The sequence below is a fragment of the Fukomys damarensis genome, unplaced genomic scaffold, assembly GCF_012274545.1.
Source record: "Fukomys damarensis isolate Sample0158 unplaced genomic scaffold, DMR_v1.0_HiC HiC_scaffold_24, whole genome shotgun sequence".
NCBI lineage: Eukaryota > Metazoa > Chordata > Mammalia > Rodentia > Bathyergidae > Fukomys > Fukomys damarensis.
Window position 1 is genome coordinate 935,511 of NW_022900936.1, and position 15,624 is coordinate 951,134.

Consider the following 15,624-nt stretch of genomic DNA (forward strand, 5'->3'; position numbering starts at 1 on the left):
TATCATATCATCAGCAAATAATGACAGTTTAACTTCCTCCTTTCCTATCTTTATTGCTTTAATTTCTTTCTCTTGTCTAATTGCTATGGATAATGTTTCCAGAACTATATTGAAGAGGAGTGGTGATAGTGGGCATCCTTGTCTTGTTCCTGATTTTAACATGAAGGTTTTCAGTTTTGGGCCATTTAATATGATGTTGGCTGTTGGTTTTTCATAGATAGCATTTATTAAGTTGAGATATAGACCATCTATTCCAATTTTTTGCAGGGTTTTTATCATGAATGGGTGTTGAATTTTGTCAAATGCTTTTTCTGCATCTATCAAGAGGATCATAAGGTTCTTTTCCTTGACTCTGTTAATATAGTGTATGACATTTATTGACTTACGTATGTTGAACCACCCTTGCATCCCTGGAATAAATCTGACTTGGTCAGGATGTATGATCTTCTTGATGATCCTCTATATTCTGTTTGCTAGTATCTTATTAAGGATTTCTGCATCTATATTCATTAAGGAGATTGGCCCGTAGTTCTGTTTTTTAGTTGCATCTTTCCCTAGTTTGGGAATCAAATTGATACCTGCTTCAAGGAATGAATTTGGAAGTATAGCTTCCCTTTCAATTTCATTGAAAAGTGTGAAGAGTAAAGGCAGTGGTTCTTCTCTAAATGTCTTGTAAAATTCAGCAGTGAATCCATCAGGGCCTGGGATTTTCTTTGTTGGTAAATTTTTAATTACATTTTCAATTTCACTGACTGCAATTGGGGTGTTTAAAATGTTTTTATCTTCTTTGTTCAACTTTGGTAATTCATAAGTATCTTAAAAATCTGTCTATTTCTTCTGTGTTTTCCATTTTATTGGAGTACAGGTTCTCAAAGTAGGTATTAATGATCCTCTGGATTTCTGTTGGATCTGCTGTGGCTTTGCCTTTTTCATTCCTGATTGCGTGGATCTGAGCCTCTTTTTTCCTTTTTTTGATAAGATTAGCTAAGGGTTTGTCACTTTTATTTATTTTTTCAAAAAACCAACTCTTTGTTTCATTTATTTTTTGTATCATTTTCTTAGTTTCCATTTCATTGATTTCTGCTCTTATCTCTATAGTTTCCTCTCTTGTTCGAGCTTTGGGGTTTTCTTGCTCTTATTTTTCTAGGAGTCTAAGATTCGTCATTAGGTTGTTTATTTGAGCTTGCTCTGTTTACCTCGTGTGGGCATTCAATGTTATGAATTATCCATGTAGAACTGCTTTCCTTGTGTCCCATAGATTCCTGTATGTTGTTTTGGCATTTTCATTTATTTGTAAAAACTGTCTAATTTCTTAATTTCCTCTGTAATCCATTGATTGTTCAGGAGAGTGTTGTTCAGTTTCCATGTGCTTGTGAAGTTCCTGCAGTTTCCTGTGCTATTGATCTCCAGCTTGATTGCACTATGATCTGATAATATAAAGGGGATGACTTCAATTCTTTTGCATTTATTCAGACCTGTTCTGTGAGCCAATATGTGGTCTATCTTGGAGAATGATCCATGTGCAGCTGAAAAGAATGTATATTCTGATTTTGTGGGGTGGAATACTCTCTAGACATCTATTAAGTCCATGTGTTCCAAAGCTTGGTTCAGTTCTATTATTTCATTGTTGATTTTCTGCCTAGATGACCTTTCAATTTGTGACAGTGGGGTATTTAAATCCCCCACTAAAATTGTATTAGTGCTTATTTGGTTTTTCATGTTATTTAATATTTGTTGTATACAGTTGGGGGCATTAATATTTGTTGCATATATGTTTATGATTGTCATCTCTTCCTCTTGAATTGTTCCCTTTACAAGGATGTAGTGTCCTTCTTTGTCTCTCTCTTAATGAGTTTTGGTTTGAAATTTACTTTGTCTGCAAATAAGATTGCTACTCGTGCTTTTTTCTGGGCTCCTGACACATGGAGAATTGTTTTCCATCCTTTCACCTTTAGTCTATGGGCTTCCTTTTGCACTAGGTGTGTTTCTTGTATACAACATATTGTTGGATTTTGCTTCTTAATCCATTCTGCCAGTCTATCTCTTTTGATTGGTGAATTGAGGCCATTAATATTGATGGTTATAACTGATATGTTCTGACTTATTATTGTCATGTTATTGTCCTTTTGTTGACTCTTTTTACTTTTTCTCCCCTCTCCTTTTAGATTTAGTTTCTTGCCTTGCCTATTTGGTCTGTTGGGCCTCATGGTATTGTGACCTTCATTGTCCTTTTCTAGGATATTGTTTAGAATTCCTTGTATTGCTGGTTTGGTGTTCATGAAGTTTCTCAGGTGTTCTTTGTCATGGAAGGATCTTATTTCCCCATCCATTTTGAAAGAGAATGTTGCAGGATACATCAGTCTAGGTTGGAGGTGGTTTTCTTTTAGGACTTGAAATACCTCACTCCAGCCTTTCCTTTATATGAGGGTTTGTGTTGAAAAGTCTGCTGTGATTCTGATGGGCTTTCCTTTGCATATGATTTCTTTCTTTTCTCTTACTGCTTGTAGTATTTTGTTCTTCTGTTGGATTTCTGGGATCTTGATTATTATATGTCTAGGTGTAGATTTTTTTCATCATGGCTAGTTGGAGTTCTATATGCCTCACTTACCTGTACATCTAATTCTTCCCTTCTGTTTGGGAAGTTCTCTGTCATTAATTCTGTGAAGAGCTTTTTTAAGTCATTTGTGTTTTCTCCTGCTATTTCATGGATTCCTATCAGTCTTATGTTGTTTTTCTTTGCATCGTCTAGAAGTTGTTGGATCTATTTCTCATGATCCCTTACTGTTTTTGAGAGACCTCTCTTTTCACAGTCACTGACTGCAATCCTAACTTCTATATCTGAGATTCTATCTTTGCATTCTTTTATTCTGTTGTGTACACTTTCAATAGAGTTTTTAATCTCCTGGATATCTGTTTGAATCTGTTTTATGGATTCCACTTCTTTCCTCTGTTGCACATTCATTGTTTCCATTTCTTTCTTATGCTGAGTCTTCATGGCTTCTATCATGGTCCTGAGCTCATCTATTTTTTTTTGTTATTTTCTGTTCTAGAGTCTTGAAGCATGACTTCCATTTTGCTCACTATCTCTATGGTTCTCTGGGAAATTATTTCTGATTTGAATTTTTCTAGAGCCTGATTGATCTATTTTGTTACGTCCTATGCTATGAGTCCAGGGTGTCCTGCTGGTTCACTATCAGACTTTTCATCCTCATTTGCCCTACTGTTTGCCATTGGTGAACTGGAAGTCTGTCTTTGTGTCTTGCTTAAGTGTTTTCTCATTTTTATTTTTGTTTTTGGGTTGTCCTTGGTTTAATTTCTAGGCTATTACTTAAATCTTCCTGATATAGTTGCGTTTTAGCTTTTGAGTCTCTAATGACTCGTAGACATCCTCATTTTCATAATATTGGAGAAAACAACTCATTAAATCAATCACAATCCTTTATCCCAATTGATACATTCAGCAGCACAATAGGATCAAGCACAGCTTACAAATTGACCACTTGTGGTAGTCATTAATCTATCACCTTTAAACCATGTGAATTAAATTAATACCAAGAAGCAGCCCAAGTTTGTAATAGCTAAAACTTGGAAACAGCCCATTTGCCCATCAGTTGGAAACTGGATAAAGAAGATGTGGTTTTTCTATAAAATGGAATATTACTCAGCCATAAAGAATGAGAAATTAGATTCATTCATAGGAAAATGGATACATATTGAGGATATACTCCTAAGTGAAAGAAATAAGTCACACACATGTAAATACCAAATAGTCTCTCTGGTGTGAATAATGTGCAATAATACAGAAGATCCTAATAAGATTACTGACATTTAGAAATGGGAAGAAAGGAGCTAAAGGTGTAGAGAAGGTGAGATGGGTAGGGGAAGGGTAAAAAGGGAAAAGAAAAAAATGTGAGATAATGAAAAGATGGAAATAAAGTGTTTGTAGATGGGGAGGGGAGGACGGGGTGAAGGGTGGGCAGGGACAAAGGGAAAAAATGAGAACCAAGACGTGTCATGTAGAGGTACAAATTCCCAACAATGAATGTAACTGTACTGTATCCCTAAAATGTACCAATAAACTCAATTAAAGCTAAAAAATAAAATAAAAAAAAGAAGCAGCCCAAAATATGTTTGCAGTGAATACGCTTTTCAATATAGCATCTTTACCATTTAGGATGGGGGCTTAGACTGAGTTAGGACAAGAGGAGTAGATAAGTGAAGAATTGCAGAAGGTTTCAAGTAAAGCCAGAGGACATAGAATGACTATACTATCTTTAAAAGACTATTAACTTCAAAGGGGATAGACAGAGCACAGGAATAAGGACAAGAACATATCCCCTTAACAGTAAGTAATGGGTTCACCTTCCCTTGAAGCTACAGAGCCATGAGTGAGGTAAAATGACAGGAGAAAAGAACATAAAGAAAAAAAGAAAAAATGATAAAAGAAGAAGTCTGAGTTAGGGCAGGAACAGGAATAAAAAGGGAGATGAGGGATAATATGGTGGAGCAAGAGACTGAGTTGGAGAGAGGACAGAAAACAGAAAGAAATTGTAGGGTGGAATGAGGAAAAGAAAGAAAAGAAATAAAAAGAATTTGAAGGGCCTCTTTCAGACTATGTCTCTGTTGTCATATACCACGTGTACAGCCATGTGCAGAACCAAATCCCCTGATCTCAGCTAGCCAATGGCAGGTCCCCGCAACTCAGACTGACCTCAGGCCAGAAGGCCTAAATTGAGTTTCCCAACCCACAGGGTTGAACTCCACTAAGTTCTATTACAGGTTTCCCCTACCCTTTCTTTAAAGATGTTCAAAGTTGGGAGCTCAGAAAAATACCCTTCATGATCACCTATGCCTCTGCACAGTGGGTCCAAGGACTGGCCCAATCAAGAGGTTTGAGAAATGTAGTGTGCAGTCGGGAAGGTCGTAGACCCACCGGGTGGGCCCGAGCAGGCAGCCGGAGAGCTCAACATATTTTAATTTGACCTTATTCTTCTTCCTTATGGCAGAAGCTGAAGTCTTTAATTTGAGACACTTCTTCCTTACTAATATAGGTGTTCAGTGCATAAAATTTCCTTTAGGTGCTTTTAGCTGCAACCCCAAAATTCTGTATTTTCATCTTCATTCATTTCAAAATAGATTTCATTTCTTTTTCTTTGTTTCTTCTTGATCCATGAGTTATTCAAAAGTATATTACTTATTTTGCAAGTATTTGGGGATTTTTCAGATATCTTTGTGTGACTGGTTTCTAATTTAATTCAATCATTTTCAGAGAATATACTTGATATGATCTGAAATCCTTTAAATTAATTTTATGGCCCAAAATAAGTTTGAGAACAGCAAATATTCCACACACACCTAAATATGAACCTGCTGAATTAAACCTTTTTTCAAACATCACCCCCCCACCCCCACACACACCCACAGTTGGTCCTGGATAGAAGCTCAGAGTCATGTGTGAGATAGCAATTTAGCAGATTATGGAGGAATCTTCACAGGGACCAACTCCATTGCTTTCCTCTCCTTGATTTTCAATAGCATCTCCTAAGAAAACAGGTGAATTTGCATGATGGTTTTTAGAGGGTGGATGGGGCAGACAGGCATAAGCAGAAATGCACTGGGAAACTACATCCCAAATGTATGTGAGGAAAGTTTGATGTGTGTATATAACCTCCTGCATAAAAGATTTTCAGAAAACACATAAAAATCAAGTCATTTTGGCCTTGATTTGGTGGAGACTTGGCTGCTCCAGTGCCTGAAAAGTCTGTACTTGTTTTAGTCAAAATTTAAAAACTAAAGCTAATCTTACAAGAGAAACCTACTCTTCACATCTACTATAAAGCTTTAAAATCAGGAAAGGCCAGGGGAAGGGAACAGAATCCTAGGACAATTAACTCTAGTCTCCTATTTTTAGCAAGAAGCCCTCTTAGAGATACTAAATACAGTGAATTTTCTCTCCTGCACTATTGCCCAATTTTTTCCTCAAATTTAAAACCAAATTTAAACTCAGTTAAAGTCATTATATTTGTTTTACCACAGGAATTGAATACAGAGTTTTAGCTGAATCTGCTATCTAAAAATGTCTCATATAATCATATGACCTAAGAATTGCATGGGGACCTTAAAGGTAACCTGGATTCAACCATCTGCCTGACTACCCGCCGTACTCCTGACAATGGTCATCCACATAGCCCTTAAACACCTCAACTAATAAAATTCAGTCTCACACTGCTAATATCCTGACAGTGTCTTGCTATCCTGAGGCTACTCTGTCCTAATCTCTACGATGGCTTCCAGTTAAGCAGTGCACAGTCCTGGAGAAATGCTTGTGAGCCAACCCGTTGTGCATCTTATCTGTCTTCCTTCCTGCCTACCTCCTAACTCATCAGCATTGGGTTGCATTTGACTGTTGGAGCTGAACAGGGGCATTTTGAGGGCCTCTAGCCTAATGACAGTGGGTGGCAGTGTTCCAACAACAGCTATTACCGTGGTCACACTCTTCTAGTGTCATTGGCCCCCTATCTGGGATAACATGATGCTTCTTAAACTGATTCAAGCTTATATTTACTTTTTAGCCATCCAACACACCAAACTACTTCTTCACATTAAATTAACAAATAACCAGTACATACTTCACATAAAATTTTCATGAATTTATGAGAATGGGTCCATGTGTCATATCTCAAAATATGTAATCTACTGGGCATAAAGGACAGAAAAACTTAATGTCACAAATCCACATCCTGCTTCAAGACAACAAAAGCAGCTGTATTGTAAAGAACAACAGTTCGGTGGACAGACAGCAAACCCTGGCTGACAAGAGGGGAACAAACTCCTCCAGTCTAGGTGAGGGAACTGGCAATATCCCAGCATAGGGTGCTGCTGGACTGAACATATGCAGTTTACTCTCCAACTTTCACAGATTTCCACCAAAGTTGTTGAAGAAAGCAGGAGAACAAGTCGCTGGGCCTACTGCAAGCCCTGAAGTGAGATTGAGAAGGTGTGTACTATGAGGTGCCCAGTGGGAAGGGAGATGCTGGGTGGCACACAGATTGACTGGTAGAGAACACTGATACCAACCAAAGAGGGGACACAACAGAGCCAGAGTCCACAGAGACCCGTCACAACACCCCTGCCTGGCTGCTGGTATCTGGCTATGTATGAAACACAGCCCAACTGGACGTCTATCCAGCTGGAAGTCAAAGGATCAAGAGAGAGGGCTCAGGCACAAAACGAAGGTGCTGATCCAAAATATCTACATATATTGAGGCAAAGGTAAGATGAAGACAGACTTCTTCAAGGAGAAACAAACCAAAAGAAAAATAGATTCCTGAAAAACATCCTGCCACATACAGAAAAGCACGAAAATGCAGTGACAGGCAGGAGAACATATGCTCAGAAATATATACTAAGTAATTTTGGTCAACAGCCTGTGATGTACTTTCAGAGACCAGAAAACAAAACTTCAATGAAACAAATCAAAAGCTACAAGCTGGCAGCCTACAAAGAAAGGATATACAGACACCAAGAAAGAAAGTCAGAACAGGATTTAAAACAGTCTCACCCAGTCAAGTCCAGATGAGCTGAGGAAAAAATAAATAAATAAATAAATAAATCACACAGCCACAAGTTGAAGTAATTAACAACATCGCTAACTTCATTTCTTTTCTTCACTTTCTATCTCTGAATCTCTGACTATTTTCATCCAGTAGGAAGACTGTCCTCTTGCAGAAAAATCCACAGGTGTGTCAGCTTCTGGGCCCCTCTGCACTCACCGGGTCCTGCTGAGCCATGCCCTCCCAGCACACAGAGCACACCCCAGAGGACAAAGGACAGCCAGCCTGGTCTGCTGAGTTATGAGAAAGCCCTCATTCCTTCTTGCGCTTCCTACAGACTAAATGATCAAGTGTTTTCCAGCAAGAGATGTACAGAATGCACTGGGTGGAAGTCAGAGGCATTATGCTGTGAGGAGTTTTCCATCACTTGTGCAAGAGCAGCCTACTATCTCTCCTTGAATATGACACATTGTTTCCAGTGAGCCTGGTGTGAGCCTGCTGTGGGCCAGAGGTGAGCTGGCAAAGAAGAAATGCAGAAGGCAAGGTTCCACAGACTTCCACCCCAGGCAGGGCAGAAGGTCAACCTGCGTCCCAACCTGGAACAAGGTAAGGTGCACAGCACCTGAACCAGCTTCTCTGGTTAATGGTTCTAAGAATTAAACTGAACAAAGCACCACAAGGAGGCGCCCACATGACAGAAATCACAGTCCCTTTCACTTCATTGACACAGGGGCCAGATGCAAGGGAGTAAATAACATGCGTACATCCCCTATCCCACTGGAGGAACACCACATATGCTGGACATGCAATCAATTGTACTCCTTTACTCCTAAGGAATAGACCCTATCACATCCTCCCACTGCAGCCACACACTTCTGCTCACCTCCAGTCACAGAACAAATGCAGGAAACCTGGTGGGAAAACTAACCCAGAGGCACTATATAAGCCTGCTACTGCACGGGCCTTGCATGGGCTGAGTGAACAACCAAAGGCAAGGAGCAAAGGAGGAACAAACGCAAGAAGATGAAGACAGTGCCATTGGCGTGGTATAAGGCCTGCACTGACGTCACACAAAGCCTTGAGTGCTGACCTGGCAGAGAAGCAGGGCATTGTCTCTGGGGTGCCCACAAGCTGGCCTCCCAGGGTGAGCTATTGTTCCACTGTCCCAGAATCCCTGAATAGGATGGCCAGGCAGATAAGGGCACACCCAGCTCCTCCCCATGGTAGGGACAGCACAGTCCCTGCCCAGCTCTTCTCCCCACAGGCTCCACTGTCAATAAGCCTGACCTGCCCTGAACAGGGTGACAGGATGTGTGATGGGATGAGCCACCGGGATCTAAGCAGCCAGCTTCTCCCATAGTAGGCCCACTATACCAGAGTGTCCTGTGCAGTCTTCAAAGTTTCTTTTGCTAAACATTTAAATCTCCCCACTTTCTATGAGTGGTATTGCTACATTGCACTAAATCAAGCTGAATTACCAGGAAACTGTCCCCCAAAATGTGCCAGAAAATGTGAGCAAGTCCCTTCCCTGTATCTGTTTTGCCTGTCTGATACTAAGCAGCAAAAGCTCTGCTAATGACTTTCACTGTGGAACTGCAAGGCCCTTGGCAACACACTGTGAGTAAAGGCAGCATCAAGAGGAACACAATACTCCAGAAGTGAGAGCTTCATGGGGCAGAAATCCTCCTCTCATCCAAGTGTATTTGCTTGGAACGTGAGAGTGGCTTGCAGGGACAACACAGGGCCAGCAGCAATGGCCAGTCACACACCACTGACATCAGGCCTGGCCTGTCAGGCACTACAACACACACATGTGGGGTGGCCCCATGGCCCAGGGTCAGCCCCAACAAGAGTAAAAGGCAATTCCATGGTAGGTGTTGGCCAGCAGTGGGAGGGTGTAGCACAAGTCAGAGGCTGGCACACCCTGGCATGGAGGTCATCAGCACTGTCACATTAACTCCAAAACCATAGGCACCCATATCAGACACTCAAAAATCAAAGCTCACTGGAGTTCATTTCAACTCCACTCAAATCCACGTCCCTGCTCATGCTGCTCACTCCCTCTGACTGGCCTCTATCAGCCTCTGCTGCAAAGTCCCTGTGTGAGCACTCCTCCCCACCCAGCCACCCATTAGTGCTAGGACTGCTGCACACCAGGGCAGGAGTAGGGCTTGCAGGCCTCCCAACTGGCCACACAGCTGCCTCTGTCCCAAGTGGCTCCTATGCCCAGAGCATTATTAAAATGGGGTGCCAGTTTTCACTATGCAAAGACGAAGTGATATAACTGCTACAGAGAACAATCTAGAGGTTCCTCTGTAAATTAAACAGAAAATCACCATATGGCCCAGAATTTCACTTCTACAGAACTGTAAAGAGTTGTCCAAACAAAAACGCATACAAGAATTTTCATAGCAGCACTATTCACAACAGCCAAAAGGTAGCAAAAAAACTAATGTCCATCAATAGAAAAATGGATTTTTAAAAATGTGAAGCATCTCTACAATGGAATATCATTCAGCCATAAAAAGGAATGAAGTTCTGAGACATGCTACAGTGTGGATGAACCTTAAAAACATGCTCAGTGAAAGAAGCCAGCCACAAAGGCCATGTATTGTATCTAAAATGTCCAGGATAGGACAGAGACAGAAAGCACATTGACTGAGGGCTATGAGGTGTCTTGCGGATGAGTGGAGGGGAGCAACTGCTTCAGGGGATGGAGTTTTCCCTTGGGGTGATGAAAATACTTTGGAACCCCTTAGACGTGGAGGCTGTACTACACTATGATGTACTCTATACCACTGAAGTATTTGCTTTAAAACAGCAAAAGCTCCATCTTGGGAATTATGCCTCAATATAAAAGTAACCACCTCATAGAATTGCTGGTAGAATCAAAAGTTTTAGGAATGTGTTGGCAGAGGAAGATGGTGGTGGGCGCAGCTAGACAGGTAGATGTAATAAATACACACAATTTTCTAATCAGGGCCTGACACATAGTAATGATACTCTTGGTTTTGCTACTGTTGGGGATAAGTATGTATTGGCCTTCCCATTTGGTTTAAAACATAAAAAAAGTTCTCTACAAGTTAATTAGCCATTGGACCCAAAAGGAGAAAGGAGACTTTCTCAGGTTAGATAAGCCCTGCCAGCCATACATCTTCATTTTGAAGAAATTGATCTGTTACACTCAGCCCGTCAGTGACCAATAAGTAAGTGGATGACATCTGTGTGTCCCTGCAGGGGCCTGCACCCACCAGCAAGTCCAAGCTGCCCTCCCCAAAATGCAGCCATTATATTCCCAAAGAGTGTTTCCATCTGCTGCCATGACAAAGTATCTGACTGCGCAGCTAAAAGAGGTCTTGTGCTGGGAGTCTGAGATCTGCTGCCAGCAGAGCCAGGTCCAGGTGAGGGGCCAATTCCTGGTTTGCAGATGGCCTCCTCCTGGGTTCTCATACAGAGAGAGAAAGCACCAGGGCCTCTTCCTATTCTTAAGAATAAGCTACAGTCCTGCTGGACCAGGGCCACCACATGACCTCACTTAACTCTAATGAAGTCCTGGCTCCAAGTATAGTCACAACAGGGGTCAGGGTCCAACATGTGAATCTAAGGAACACAATTTAGTCCAGAGCATGTGATATTGAAGAGGAAGAAAAAGTCCATTTCACAACGAGTCCTAGAAATAAATCATTCATGTCAACTGCAGTATTTCACCCCTCAGCAAATGCCCTCAGAAGAGAGAACAGCTCTTCATCACTACTGTTACTGTCAGAACCTCAGCACTCCTGGAGCTAGAGATGGATGGATTCCCAAATTAGCTACAAGGAGAAGGAAATATGGGGTCAACATTTTAGAGGAGCTATGAGATTTCCAAACTCAAAAGGCATGATGGCCTACACAATGGTCTTTCACATCAGTGTCACCACCTGCTCCTGCTCCTGTTCCAGGACATTCCCAAGAGTACCCACTAGGACACATGGTCTCACATAAGCATAAGCTGAGCCCTTCCCTTCCCTTTTCTTTCCTGGAACAAGAAGGGAGACAATCACCCACTTAGGAAAAATAGTTTTTTCCATGTTCTCTACTTGGCAACATCTTTGATGGAGCTGTCGTCCCCATGGAAGTCCCAGCACCCAAAGGCAAGCAAGGACTGGAGGGAAGTCCCTATGTGACAAGCGCCTTGGCAGCCCTGGGACTATGGATGCCTGAGAAGCCCTGCAGGACAGATCTAGAGCCTCATGCCAGCTCTGGGAGCACTGCAGGGGTCCCACCAGCACAGGCACAGGCACAGTGTTCAAGGCAGCTGCTGATGTGCTTTCATCTGAGTAATATTTCTTTCTTTGTGCTATTCTATTTATAAGCTGCTGCTTTTAACTTTACATTAGGACTAAAATTTTTCTGAAGCAAAAGCTGCCCACCTCACCTCTGTAGCCCACTAAAGGCTCCCCCAGTGTGGGGATGCAGGTGATGTTCCTGGGAGGACTTCCTGGGTCCTGCCAGGGCATCCTAGCAACCTTTGCAATGTTGGCCAGACACCCCCCTCCCATTATGAGCCTTCTGCCTTGCTTTTCCATCTACCCAGAATATGTACCACAGCCCTCACCTCCCCCAGAGGGCCTCATCTCCAATCAGCATCTGGGCACTGCACTCTGACTCAGCCCCATGCCATCCTAGAAGTCCATATCCACTGCTTGTGGACCAGTACTGGATGTCACCTTGGGCACCTGCTCCCTCTCTCTGGGGGACCCAGTGTCTGTCCATTCTGTGGCCCATCCTTGACCTCAAGTACCAACTCTTCCTGCCCGGCTCCAAGCCTCTGGGACCTCTGTGCCACGTGTTGGGATAAGCTATCACAACTCCTCCTCCAGAAGCAAAGCTTCACTCTGGCAGGGCCCCAGCTCACAGGAAGCCACATCTGTCTCCACACTTGTAATTATCACTTAGCAAACACAGAAAGATGACACCACTCTTTACCTTGCCAGAATGTGGCAAACGGAAAACTAACATTCTAAAGCTATTTTTTACATTCCACAATTTTGTTTAAATTAAAAGCATGAAAACACCCTGGAGTTGGCTGGCTGTGGTCCCTATGCACTCCCAAACACATCTACCTACCCCTCCTGGATGACTCCCCAGCTGGGTTTCTGAGAGGGCTCTGTGCCAGGCTGTGAGGTTAACTGAGATCAAGGAGCCAGGTCAGAGCAGCCAGCACCCACACACAGCAGGTGATCTGTAGACAGCCAGCTTGGTCTGAGGTGGCACAAGTGTGGTGTTTCTGAAACTGACATAAAAGCAATGGTCTCAACTGGAAAAGGGCAGGAGGGCTTAAGAGCCACAGCATTTTACACTCCCATCAATAAAAGTACTGTTCTTCAGTTCAGAACCAACCAAGATGAGCCCAGTGGAGAAGGGAGTGCCCTGATGAAGCCACACTGGGCCCAATGCACCTGCCCTGTGTGCCCATGCTGGCTGCCACAGCTGGCCACATCCAGATGTCAGAGGCCCTGCAAAGGGCCACTACCCCTGTCCCCTTGCCATTGTCCAGGCTCCTGTCTGGGTATACTCTCTTTTCCTCCTCCTCATTCACAGTCATTGAACACAAATTTTTCAGGTAATTTTACCTTCTACCCATTTGACTTTCAATATTTCTCTATGCAGAGAAAGTTTAGAGGGGAAAAAAATGAAAAAGGGACAAAAATAAAAGGAAAAATAATAAAACCCATACAGAAGTATGCCCTCTCCCACAGCACTTCCACAAGCATCACACCATGGTGCAAGTGCAGATCAATAGTCACAGAGCTCACTCTCTCCACCAAGGCCTGTGCTCCCCAAGCCAAGAGCTACAGTGCTGCTTCACTCATCCCAGTGCCAGGCATTAGTCAGAGCACAGAGAGGACTAAATGAATGCTGAGAGGAATGTCATCCCATCCCTCTAACCACAAACAGGCTGTGTCACAGCACTCACAAGGAGCCACAGAAGCTCAGCACTGCAGGACTGCTCCAAGATGGGCTACTGTAGGAGTAGTCCTGTCAGACACCCTGCACCATACACAGGCCCCTGCTGTGTGCTATGGGCAGCTGAGCCCCAGTCACAGCAGCCCTGCAGGATGCCCTGCTCAGTGGACAGGACACTGTGTGATGCACTCTGAGCTAAGCTCATAGAGGGGCCCCCAAAGAGCCTCCTGCAGCTATTCCAAGGGCACCAAGTATGGAAACTTCTAAGAGGTGCGCTTGGATCAATAATGAGCATGGAAGCACTAAAGAAGTGAGACACATACTGTCTTCTTATATCACCTGGAAAAATATGTATCATAAAAGAAGAGCCAATGAAAATGATCACAAAAGTTACAAGACAAAAGACAATGCTCATAAATGTCCTTTAAAGGTCTGTGGCTAATAGGGAAGGGTAGAGGGGGTGAAGGAAGGAGAGGGGTATGGGACAAAAATAAGAACCAAGATATATCATATAAAGGTACAAGATTTCAATGATGAATGTAACCATGCTGTATATTTAAAAAGTACCAATATACTAAAGAAAAAAAATGTGTGGCTGGTTTATCTATAAACTACATGGCCCCTTCCTCTCACTAACCATGAAAAAAATCTGAAAAAATTCCTGAACAAGAGTGAGGTGGTTTAAGATATGTCCACAAAGCCTCTGACACTTCTCCCAGCACAGGGTAGGAATGTCTGACATAACAACTGATACTTCTAAGGAGGAGTAAAATAATATCCAACAGACATGAAATATTAATAGAGGTAGTTTGGTAAGGATTATATGAAACCAAATGTTGGATCTACCATTAATGAAGTTGAATTTATATTTTAAAACTGCAACAGTGAAAAATGTGATCCCATGGGGCTGTGATGGCAAATTCTAAAACAGAAAACAAAACACCAATTCTACACATTCTTCCTGAGACCAAGAAAGGAGGAAACACTTCCCAACTCGCTTTATGAAGTAAAAAATACCTTGACTTATTTAGAACAGCAGAACTGCATAAGACCATTTCAAGAAAAGAAAACTATTGGTCAAAATCCCTCATGAATATAAATGTGAAAACCCTCAGCAAAATCCCTTTTATGTAACATATAACCAACTAGGATTTAACTCAGTAATGTTAATTCAACAACCAAAAATCAACATAATTTACCATTTTATTGGTTGAAATTTTAAAAATCCATTCATTATTCCAACAGGCATTTGACAAAATAAAGCAATTGGCAAAATTGTTAATAAAAAGCATTTGACAAAATTCAGCAAGCACTCATAATGAAAATGCTCAGCAAATTCCTTAACCTTATAAAAAGCATCTATGAAATGCCTACAGCTATGATCATACTTAAGGTAAAAAGTAATGGTTTTCCTCTAAAACCAAAAATAAGGCAAGGAGGGCCAGGTATTTAGCTCAGTGGTTCTGCCACCTGTATCGCAAGCACAAGGACCCGAGTTCAATCCCCAGTACCAAAAACAAAAAAAACAAAAGAAATAAGCCAAGGAAGGCCCATCTCATCATCTCTAATCAACATCATACTGGATATCCTATTAAGTACTATAGAGGAAGTAGAAGAAATAAGAGATCATACAGACTGCAATCCGTTAAAAAAAAAAAAATAGAACCAGACCAGGGACTTAGCTCAGTGGTTCTTCCACCTGCCTGGCAAGTGCAAGGTCCCAAGTTCAACCCCTGGTACCAACAATAACAAAAACTAGAACCAATAAGTTTAATAAAGCTGCAAGAGACAAGGTCAACATACAAAGGTCAATTGTATTTATATACACTAACAAGAAAAATCCAAAATGAAATAAAAACAATTATAGTCATAATAACATGGAAAAGAACAAAATACCTAGGAATAAGCTTAACAAAAATGCAAGACTTATAATGTGAAAACTATGAAACATCATAAAAGGACTACTAAGAAAGCTAAGTAAATGTATAGTTCTTCCATGTTCTTGGACTGAAAGTTGTATCACCAACATGGAACAGTTCCCCAAATTCATTTACAATCAAGGCAGTCATTGTCAAATCTGCCCGTAGTTATGAAAAGGACAAGCTGGCCCTAACATTCACTA

General features: G+C 41.8%; 1 protein-coding gene across 11 annotated transcripts in view; it reads right to left on the minus strand.

Moving 5' to 3' along the window:
• Positions 1–15,624, minus strand: part of Pcbp3 (poly(rC) binding protein 3) — a 215,199-nt gene that overhangs the window by 164,232 nt on the left and 35,343 nt on the right. The gene's annotated exons all lie outside the window — the stretch shown is intronic.